The following is a 10,687-nucleotide window of genomic DNA, read 5'->3' as shown; positions in this document are numbered from 1 at the left end:
TACCTCGTGTTTATGGACTAGTGCCATACAAGTTATCACATGACCATGATAGTAAGGTGTATAAGGTATGTTAAGAGTGAGTAGTATTTTAAGTAATTTGAGATAATTTTTAATCATGTGGGTAATTGGTTAATTATTGAATTAGTGGAAAATTACCAAGTTAATTAAGGAATTGGTAATTAATTAAGATGTTGTGGACAAGCCTAAAAGGCTCTCCAACGTGGCAGCAAGATTTGAGCCAAATTTCTGACTCTTAAGTTCATTTAGTAAGGTGACAAGATTGGAGGAGTCTTTGTGGCCAAGTCATCCACAAGAGTGGGGCCCATAACTCCCAATTTTAAGAGACTTTCTTATAATTAGTGAAATGTTACATACCATCAAGTTTGCTTCATGTTTTTGCAAGGTGAATTCATGTATGCCTTACAAATCCAATTGAATCTCTTATATAAAGAGAGTGGGTTCAGCAAGCAAAACAATTTCAAACCAAATGGAGATAACGTTGGAGCAAAACAATTCCAAACCAAATAGAGATAATGTTGGTTGTTGATTCTGTAAAGCATGAGTTTCAAATTCTAGGAGAATTGGTTCAGGTATGTTAAGGCTATCCATTCTTTCTTTTGGCATAATCAATACGATACAAACGAAACGAGCAAATGCACAATTTTCATAAATGACTCTATTCATAGAAATACTAGGGGTGTCTATATTCTTGATTCCCCATGTGAATTATTATTATATCTTCTATTCATGGGTCTCAGAAAAATACGTATTGGATAAAGTTTATCCGAAAGGCATATTGATTTTATGGCATTCCGAGAAATCTTATTAACGTATTTCTTATGTATTTATACATGTACATTGAGCCATGACCAGATGGCATTATATACGCGTATATTATATGTATATAGGATATGGAAAAAAGGTTATGGTGTTATATATGCACCACCACTTGATCAGCTGGTATACGTTGATGATTTGCCCACAATGGTCGAAATGATATGATGGGTTGCCCTCAGAGGCTTGATGATGTTATGAATGCATTAACCTATGCATGGTATAACATTTTATATGCATATGCATGACATTATAAAAATGAAATGATTCACAAAGCTATGCAGACGTACATGTCGAGTCTTTTACTCCATGTTTCTCGCATGTCTATTATTTACTGATTTCATTCCTTACATACTCGGTACATTATTTGTACTGACGTCCCTTTGCCTGGGGACGCTGTGTTTCATGCTCGCAGGTCCCGATAGCCAGGTCGAGAGTCCTCCAAATAGGCTATCAGCTCAGCGGAAGGTGTTGGTGCGCTCTATTTGCTCTGGAGTTGTTGTTTGGTCAGCATGATTAGGATATGTGTTGATTGGTATGACTTGGCTCTGTCCTGACCTTTATGATATTATGTACTCTTAGAGGCTTGTAGATATATTTCATTTATACGGTTACTTGTATGGCCTTGTCGGCCTATGTTTTAAGTAAATAATGGATCACATTGGTCTTATAGGCCCGTATATCTTAAGTATAAGTTGGTATTTCATGTTGTATTTTACTTGTCTCACGGTAGCCTCTCCGGCTCAGTTATCTATGATAGTATGATACGAAAAGATACGTTATGTTGGTACTCGGTTGAGTAAGGTACCGGGTGCCCATCGCGGCCCATCGGTTTGGGTCGTGACAAAAGTGGTATGAGAGCAGTTCTGTCCTAGGGAGTCTACAAGTCGTGTCTAGTAGATTCTTGTTTATCAGTATGTTGTGCACCACAATTATAAGCAGGAGGCTACAGGGCATTTAGGACTGTCACTCCTTCTTCTTACTCTAGATCGTGTGGTAGAGCTCAATTGTATGAACTCAATTTCCTAAACTCTATCTTATTCATAATACGATGATGCCTACATCCAGAAAGACAGTTAGTAAGAGATATAGCTGTGGAAGAGTTGAGTCAGATGAACTCAATTTTTGCATCATGCTTATGATGGATAAATATGAGGTATTCAACATATCATGTGTATACTAAGATGTGTAAGCTTCTTGATATGGATCCCTAAGGCAAGAATGTGTATCCACTCTTATGGTAAAAAGGAATAAGAGAATCGGAAGGTAGACACAAGTTTCAGTAAGTAAAAGAAGCAAGATGAAAAAGAGTACGAGCTACCCAACTAATGAAGATTATCGCAGAGGAATATAAGCCTTTTGAATTACCTTCAACAATAACAGAGGTATGTACAATTGGCCATACCTATCTCATTTATGCCCTATGTGGGATAACAAAAGTAGTATAAGAGAAGGCATGATATCAGGATCTAGCTAGGGTTAGGGTAACCCAAAATGGTGGATGGATTGTTAGCGTTAACTGACATTTCTGAAGGATATTGCAAATGTGCTAATAGATCTCCTTGTGAGACGCCCAGATGGTGCACTCTAAAATAGTACAACTAAATATGAGTACTACAAATATCGGCACTGGAAGCCTAGAAGGGATAAATATTATCTTAGTGTGACTCCCATCCCTAGTAGAGAGAGAATGTTAGGCGACCCGAAGAGCCAATGGATGGAGCAAGGGGAGCTAAAAGCAAAAAAATGTCTTGTTGAAGTTTTCAGAATAAAGTGATAGAGAGAAATGTTAGCAGGGAAATAAGGAGAGATTTAATGAAGCATTATGAGTAAGATGTGATACATGGATGACAATGGTAGATCAGAAAATGACAGTATTACAAAGTCTATAGCCAAGTGAAGGAAAATACGAGAGGTGACATGCCTTGAGACAACAAAAGAGTATAAGCCATAAAGTCATATCCTCATTTCGAGAAACAAGTTCGTGACTCCAACGCGACTACCAGAAGGAAAGGTTAGACCCCAAAATAATAGAAATCAGTATGGGCTAGTGAACAAGATAAACTAAACATGAATTAGGGACTGAGTGATTTGATAATGGTCGATATCATGAGAATTTCAAATTTCGTTCCGGCGATAATAGAATGGACGACAGAAGAAGATTCATGAAAAATTTAGAGAATGGTCATTCAGGAAGACACTTCCCTAAAGCAAGCAATGGTGAAGCTTAAGGGACTACATATTCCAGTTATATTAAGTGTCACCCTCGCGAGTAAGGAATTTCGTTATCCTTGGTATAGAAGGATTACCGCGAGGCGAGTAAGGATCATAGATGATGTGAAAAGATTCCAAAGATGAAAAGGTAAAACATCTATACGTAGATCATCGTAGCACTAAATCTTAGTGCTCCCATAAAGGGGGGAATATGTAGTGATGTGGCATTAAGTCAGAATTAAGCGGTTCTAGTAACTATGGAATGGTAAAGGAAGAAAGCGATAAAAATGAGAAGGGAATGAGATTGCACTCATTCAAATCCTATAGATATACTATGATTCCAGAACATTATGCAAGCATGACGTCAAGGAGAAGAAGTAAGGGTTCCTACCCGAGATATTGTTGATAGATAAGAAGCCAGTGCGAGACGTAAGTTAAGACAAAGGAAATATCCCAAGAAAGATTACGCGGAATATTGATATGAGAATGGGCCAACAAATAGTTAGCAGTTGATATAGGAAGAGCCTAGTTATGGCTAGATAAGAGGATACAGACAAATTAATAGATCGTGCAAGATAAACATAGTGAACCCTAACATGGGGAATTCAATCTCGCAAATAATGATATCGTGACCCTTGAGAAATATCCAAACAAGAGTTAGGGTAGCTAAAGGTACCGTATGAATGTTATGGAAATAAAAGATAGTTTCACTGGGAAGACAGTCAAAATTTCAGTTCAGGAGCAACCCTACAAGCACAAGAGCGTGGAAATAAGTAACTACGGATAATTATAGGCAAGGAAGAACATCAAAATTTCCGTCAAGTATACGATGTAATAAGCTCGCAGCTTTACAAGAGTCAGAAGGTCTTCCCTACATACTACAACGAAAGACTAGCTGAGAAAATAAGGAAGAAGGCTTCAACCTAAGCACAATGACCTAAAGAGGAAATGGTCATGTAAAAACAGTCTCACTACAACATTGCATGTACTCCATGAGAAAGTGGCACCTACCGTGGCTAAGGAATGGGAAGAAAAATCAAAAGTAATATTCGAGATCATATGAGTTGCACGAAAATTTCAGCATGCGTGGGAACTAAGATAGGCTAAGTATGCATGCAATAAGTGGCAAAACGACCAGGAAAAGTAATTGCTTACATTTAAATAAAGTGGAGAAGGAACGAAAGAAATTATTCGATCAGTGATCCAGAGTGGGTTACGTTATGAATACACTTAATATTTTGGAGTATTATCCATGCAATATATATGTTAACAATCATACAAGCCGTAGAAGACTCTGGTATAAGTTAAAAGAAAGAATTGAGCCCAGGTCACAGACAAAGGATTGAATTATTAGAAGAATGTATGGATATTCCGTAGCGTCCATGAAAGGCTAAAGTAATAACTAATACCATGAGCTGCAGATCGAAAGATAGCTTAAGCCTACATAAAAGTTGATCAGAGGGAAGAGGAAACTAAAGAGTTACATCAACTAAGTAAATCAGTAGTCTGATTATTGGACCCAGAAAATTATAGAAATCATGATTGAGAACATAGTGGAATCGCTCTTAATATCAGAGGTGCAAGAGAGATAGTACAACATCCATATTCTATAACAGCTCTACGATAAAGCCATTTAGAAAAGTACCAGCCTCATAAGAAGCCAGTATGAAGCTCCCATCGGATTGTGTATGCACCAGAGGTGCAAGTATTATAATAGAGCTTCAAGTTGTGGATGTAAATCATACCTATATGGAAGGGAGGTTGTGAAAGAGATAGAAGATGTGATGCGAGATTTTAAGGCAAGTAAGGTAAAGGTGAACAACGTACGAGATACTCAAATGCAGAAGGTTGTGAATAGTCCATACTTCGGATAGAAGACTAGAAGCGCTGGGAATCAGTATCCAGGAATGATAGCAGCGTCGTCAGTGGCATATCATCCAGCCTATGGTTTCTAGGTACCGAGAGGCCTAGTTAAGAGAGCAAAGAAGAGTTAGAAAAGATGTGATGTCTCGCTTGATGTTCCAGAATAACACAAGGAAATCTATGGTGCAAGAAAGTTGAAGGAATGTTGCGAATAATATAAATAGATATGTGTAGGTCGCAAGCTAAAGTATGGTAAAGCGATAAGGTTTTAGGAAGACAGGAGTAAGGATAAGAAAGGGCAAATGAGAAGGTGACGAAAATGGATAAGTCCTCGGGATTAAGCTAGTGAAAACAAGAGAGATGATGGTTTCTCTAAGTTATAGAAAGCTCAGTATAGCCTAAATGAACTCAAAAGAGTCTAAGACTAGTAGCATTTAGAAAAGATGGAATGTTGCCCTGCTAGTAGAATGAGGGTGTGATTGCGATAGATAAAGGATGACGTTTGGGCCTTCGATTTAGTAATAACTTGAAGAGGATTTTATGAATTGTACGGGATTAAAATACCCATGTAAGGTGAGTCACATTGGGATGCTATAAAATACGGTTATGGAAGTATGGCATCGCCCTAGGTGGATCAGTCTAATCATTTCAGATGTTCCCCGATAAGACGTGGGCCCTAGAGGCAATGTATTACGTAAGAAGTTTCAAGTCTTCAAGTGGTAGATTGTGGATCAACATTGAGGTGAATCAACAATTGATGGATACAAGTTACAAAGTATGAGATGAGATTAGGCCATTAGTCTTAAGATGAACAGTGATGAAGAAGCATTAAAGGACTTAGATTTATACATATAGGATAAGCAACGAGAGTAACCTGGAGTTTGGTAGCAAACCTCAGCAACGATAAATCGAAGTAAGAGTTATGGTATAGTATGACCTACCTAGATGCAGTAAAATCATACGAATAGATAACCGGGTCTATAGATGCCCAGAGAGACATCTTATCAAGCTCTGTATATGCTTACAAAGTCAGGTCTGGAGATTGGCTAAAAGCTGGAGGAAAAAGGAGAGAAGAGGCGCATAGGCGCACTTACAAGGTCAGAGTCATACAGGCTGCATGATAAAAGGTAGCAACAGTTACGAGATTGAAAGGATTCCGATCACAAGTCGTGGCGTGAGAAAGAGGCCTAAAAGGGGGAATGCCCTGGCCTTTAGAATTATTCATAGAATAGTTGCCGAGATGGCAAGAAGAGTACTAAAGTATTTGAAAGACATAGGTTAGGAAAATGATAAGTGTATCAGTCAACATTCGAGGATGAATGTTCCAAACCGGGGAGTGATGTTACACCTCGCATTATTACGTTGATGTTATGCTCTGCAGTAATTTATTACGATAATGTTAGGCTCTGCAGTAATTTATTACGATGATGTTACGCTCCGCAGTAATTTGTTACGACAATGTTACACCCTGTAGTATTGTACGTTGAATTTGTCATAAGATAATTGACATCAGTTCAAGGACAAGATTATTTGGAAATTATAAGTATTATGTAATTTCAAACAAATGATGAGTAAATTCGTGAAGGTGAAAGGGTAAACGAATCAAAGAAAATGAGTTTCATCAAAGTTTGTCATTTTGAGATAAAATACGGTCCAAGCTATAATACCCCGTATTTATGGACTAGTGCCATACAAGTTATCACATGACCATAATAGTAAGGTGTATAAGGTATGTTAAGAGTGAGTAGTATTTAAGTAATTTGAGATAATTCTTAATTATGTGGGTAATTGGTTAATTATTAAATTAGTAGGGAATTACCAAGTTAATTAAGGAATTGGTAATTAATTAAGATGTTGTGGACAAGCCTAAAAGGCTCTCCAACGTGGCAGCAAGATTTGAGCCAAATTTCTGACTCTTAAGTTCATTTAGTAAGGTGGCAAGAATGGAGGAGTCTTTATGGCCAAGTCATCCACAAGAGCGGGGCCCACAACTCCCAATTTTAAGAGACTTTCTTATAATTAGTGAGATGTTACATACCATCAAGTTTGCTTCATGTTTCTGCAAGGTGAATTCATGTATGCCTTACAAATCCAATTGAATCTCTTATGTAAAGAGAGTGGGTTCAGCAAGCAAAACAATTTCAAACCAAATGGAGATAACGTTGGAGTAAAACAATTCCAAACCAAATAGAGATAATGTTGGAGCAAAACAATTCCAAACCAAATAGAGATAACGTTGGTTGTTGATTCTGTAAAGCATGAATTGCAAATTCTAGGAGAATTGGTTTAGGTATGTTAAGGCTATCCCTTCTTTCTTTTGGCATGATCAATACGATACAAATGAAATGAGCAAATGCACAACTTTCATAAATAACTCTATTCATAGAAATACTAGGGGTGTCTATATTCTTGATTCCCCATGTGAATTATTATTATATCTTCTGTTCATGGGTCTCAGAAAAATACGTATTGGATAAAGTTTATCCGAAAGGCATATTAATTTTTATGGCATTCCGAGAAATCTTACTAACATATTTATTATGCACATCATGCATTTATACATGTACATTGACCCATTACCAGATGGCATTATATACGCGTTTATTATATGTATATGGGATATGGGAAAAGGTTATGGCGTTATATATGCACCACCACCTGATCAGCTGGTATACGTTGATGATTTGCCCACAGTGGCCGAAATGATATGATGGGATGCCCTCAGAGGCTTGATGATGTTATGAACGCATATACCTATGCATGGTATAACATTTATACGCATATGCATGACATTATAAAAATGAAATGATTCACAGAGCTATGCAGACGTACATGTCAAGTCTTTTACTGCATGTTTCTCTTATGTCTATTATTTACTGATTTCATTCCTTACATACTCGGTACATTATTTGTACTGACATCTCTTTGCCTGGGGATGCTACGTTTCATGCCCGTAGGTCCCGATAGACAGATCGAGAGTCCTCCAAGTAGGCTATCAGCTCAGCGGAAGGTGTTGGTGCGCTCCATTTGCTCTGGAGTTGTTGTTTGGTCAGTATGATTAGGATATGTATTGATTGGTATGGCGGGGCTCTATCCTGACCTTTATGATATTATGTACTCTTAGAGGCTTGTAGACATATGTCATATATACAGATACTTGTATGGCCTTGTCGGCCTATGTTTTAAGTATATAATGGATCACATTGGTCTTATAGGCCCGTATGTCTTAAGTATAAGTTGGTATTTCATGTTGTATTCTACTTGTCTCACGGTAGCCTCTCCGGCTCAGTTATCTATGATTGTATGATATGAAAAGATACGTTATGTTGGTACTCGGTTGAGTAAGGTACTGGGTGCCCGTCACGGCCCATCGGTTTGGGTCGTGACAGATGCAATTTTATTGTCTACAAATTCTGGCACGCCTAGTTACCTCTCATCTCAACTTTTCAATCACCAGAGTTCAAGAACATCGAAATGGCTTCAAATAAAGTTAACTCCAGATCACCAAGGTTGCTAATTTCAGGTTCCACGCTGATGTGAAAAGCATCATCAATGTTACCTTTGGAAGCTTTGGACCAATTACAAGGAGTAAAGCAAGCTCTTTAGGACAAAAAGTACTCCAAGTGTCATCCGCATAAACCCCTATTTTCGGATCTTCATCCTAAAAAGGAGCAAGATCATCTTCTATAAATTCACCCGAAGGAGAAGCGATGTTGTTGAAAAGATTAAAAACACTCTAGCTCTACTTAACCTCTCCGGATCCAAAAAATCTGCTATGAAGGAAGATGATGATACTTCAAGTGATGGATCCATCCCACTTACACCGTATAGCATGATCCAATCGAGGATCAATCTATGTGACAACCCATGCTCCTCTGCGTTGTCCATAACAATTATGCAAGAAATAGTGACAAATGCTTCATCTGTGGAGGAGCAGTTGGTAAACTTGACAGAAGCAATTGATAGCTTGACCAAGTGCATGCAAAATCAAGATGCCAGAATTGATAAGTTAACAGATAGGGTGTGAATTTTGATGGAAAAAGAAAAGCTGCCAGAAGTTCCAGAGAGTGATCCTCCCCCAAGACAAGTAGCATCCTCTAAGGCTATCCATGTCTCACCTGAGGGGATGATTCCAATTGATCAACTAAAGGAGTTCATTGAAGGGACTATAAAAAAATAAGTAAGAAGTTGATTCCAAGTCCTCTCTTACATACGCGAAACCGTACACTACAAGGATTGATATGCTGAAGATGCTTGCTGGCTATCAACCTCCAAAATTTCAATAGTTTGATCGAAAAGGCAATCCAAAGCAACATGTGGCGTACTTCGTTGAAACATGCAACAATACTGGGACTTATGGAGATTACCTCATCAAGCAGTTTGTCTGCTTGCTGAAAGGAAATACTTTTGATTGGTATATAGACCTCGAGGTCAGATCTATTGATAGTTGGGATCAACTAGAGCAAGAGTTCCTCAATCACTTTTATAGCACGAGACGTATTGTGAGCATAGTAGAACTTACAAATACTCGTCAACGGAAGGATGAACTAGTTATCGACGTTATCAATCGATGGAGGAATGCAAGCCTTAACTGCAAAGATAGGCTTAGCGAAGGTTTTGGCATAGAGATGTGCATCTCAGGCATGCATTGGGGGCTTCGTTACATCTTGAAAGGCATCAAGCCTAGGACATTCGAAGAACTTGCCATTCGTGCCCACAACATTGATTTAAGTTGGCCTCTATTGGGAATGAAAGTTTTCCTGTCTACGATCCTCGCAAAGGGAATGACAAGCAATATGTCAAAAGATGAAGCAAGTTTGTGCCCAAGTCTGAAAGCAAAGAAGCTATGAATGTCAATGTCACAACCCAATTTCCACTTAATTATTCATTCTTAGATCTTTGAAATCATGAATCTTTTAAAGTACATGAAATTAAGTGTAGAAGACACGGAGGCATACTTACGTTCTTACTAAGTCATAGAGCTTGAATGTAACATAAAATGAAATGATGATAGTATCACGTACAACCATAATCATCTACTAGAAATTCACAAAACCCGGTGTCACAAGTCCACGAGCAATCCAGCAGAATATACAAACAACTATAACTACTTCCTGAAACCAAATAGACAAAAATGTAAATATACTAAGAAGGATACTTCGGGTGCTGCAGATCGATGCATAGAGAGCAGTTCACTACTAAGTCTCTCGATAGTGTGTATGCGCGCCCGATGACTGCTTGAACTACATGCCTCAGTACCTTCACAATTAGTGCAAAAGTATAGTATGAGTACGTAAATCAATGCGTACCCAGTAAGTATCTAGTCTAACCTCAAAGAAGTAGAAATAAGGGGTCGACATCGACACTTACTAGTGGTCTAATAATTAAAGTACATGAAATATAGACATGCATGAAACATAATAAGTAGCAATGAAATAAGTAACTATGATCCTTCAACATAATAATAATAGTAATAATATGAAATCCTCAAATACCGTGTGCTATCTCAACAGATAAGGAACATCAAGTAAATGTCAAGTCTCAAGTCAAGAAGGAACTCTAATGTATATTGTGACACCTAGCGATATTATGCACGAATTCTGCCGAGGTCGTACGACCTAATCCATAAGAATAGTGTACAATGCCGAGGTCGTACAGCCCGATCCATATATGCATCTCAAATATATTGTTGAGGTCGTATAGATCGATCAATAATGCTATTTTATAGCACTGCCGAGGCGTACGGCCCAATCCAGAGGAATAGAGAAACTTTCCG

This window comes from Nicotiana tomentosiformis, chromosome 4 (genome assembly GCF_000390325.3).
Source record: "Nicotiana tomentosiformis chromosome 4, ASM39032v3, whole genome shotgun sequence".
Taxonomy (NCBI): Eukaryota; Viridiplantae; Streptophyta; class Magnoliopsida; order Solanales; family Solanaceae; genus Nicotiana; species Nicotiana tomentosiformis.
The sequence above is the reverse complement of the archived record's forward strand: the minus strand, read 5'-3'. Positions refer to the sequence as shown.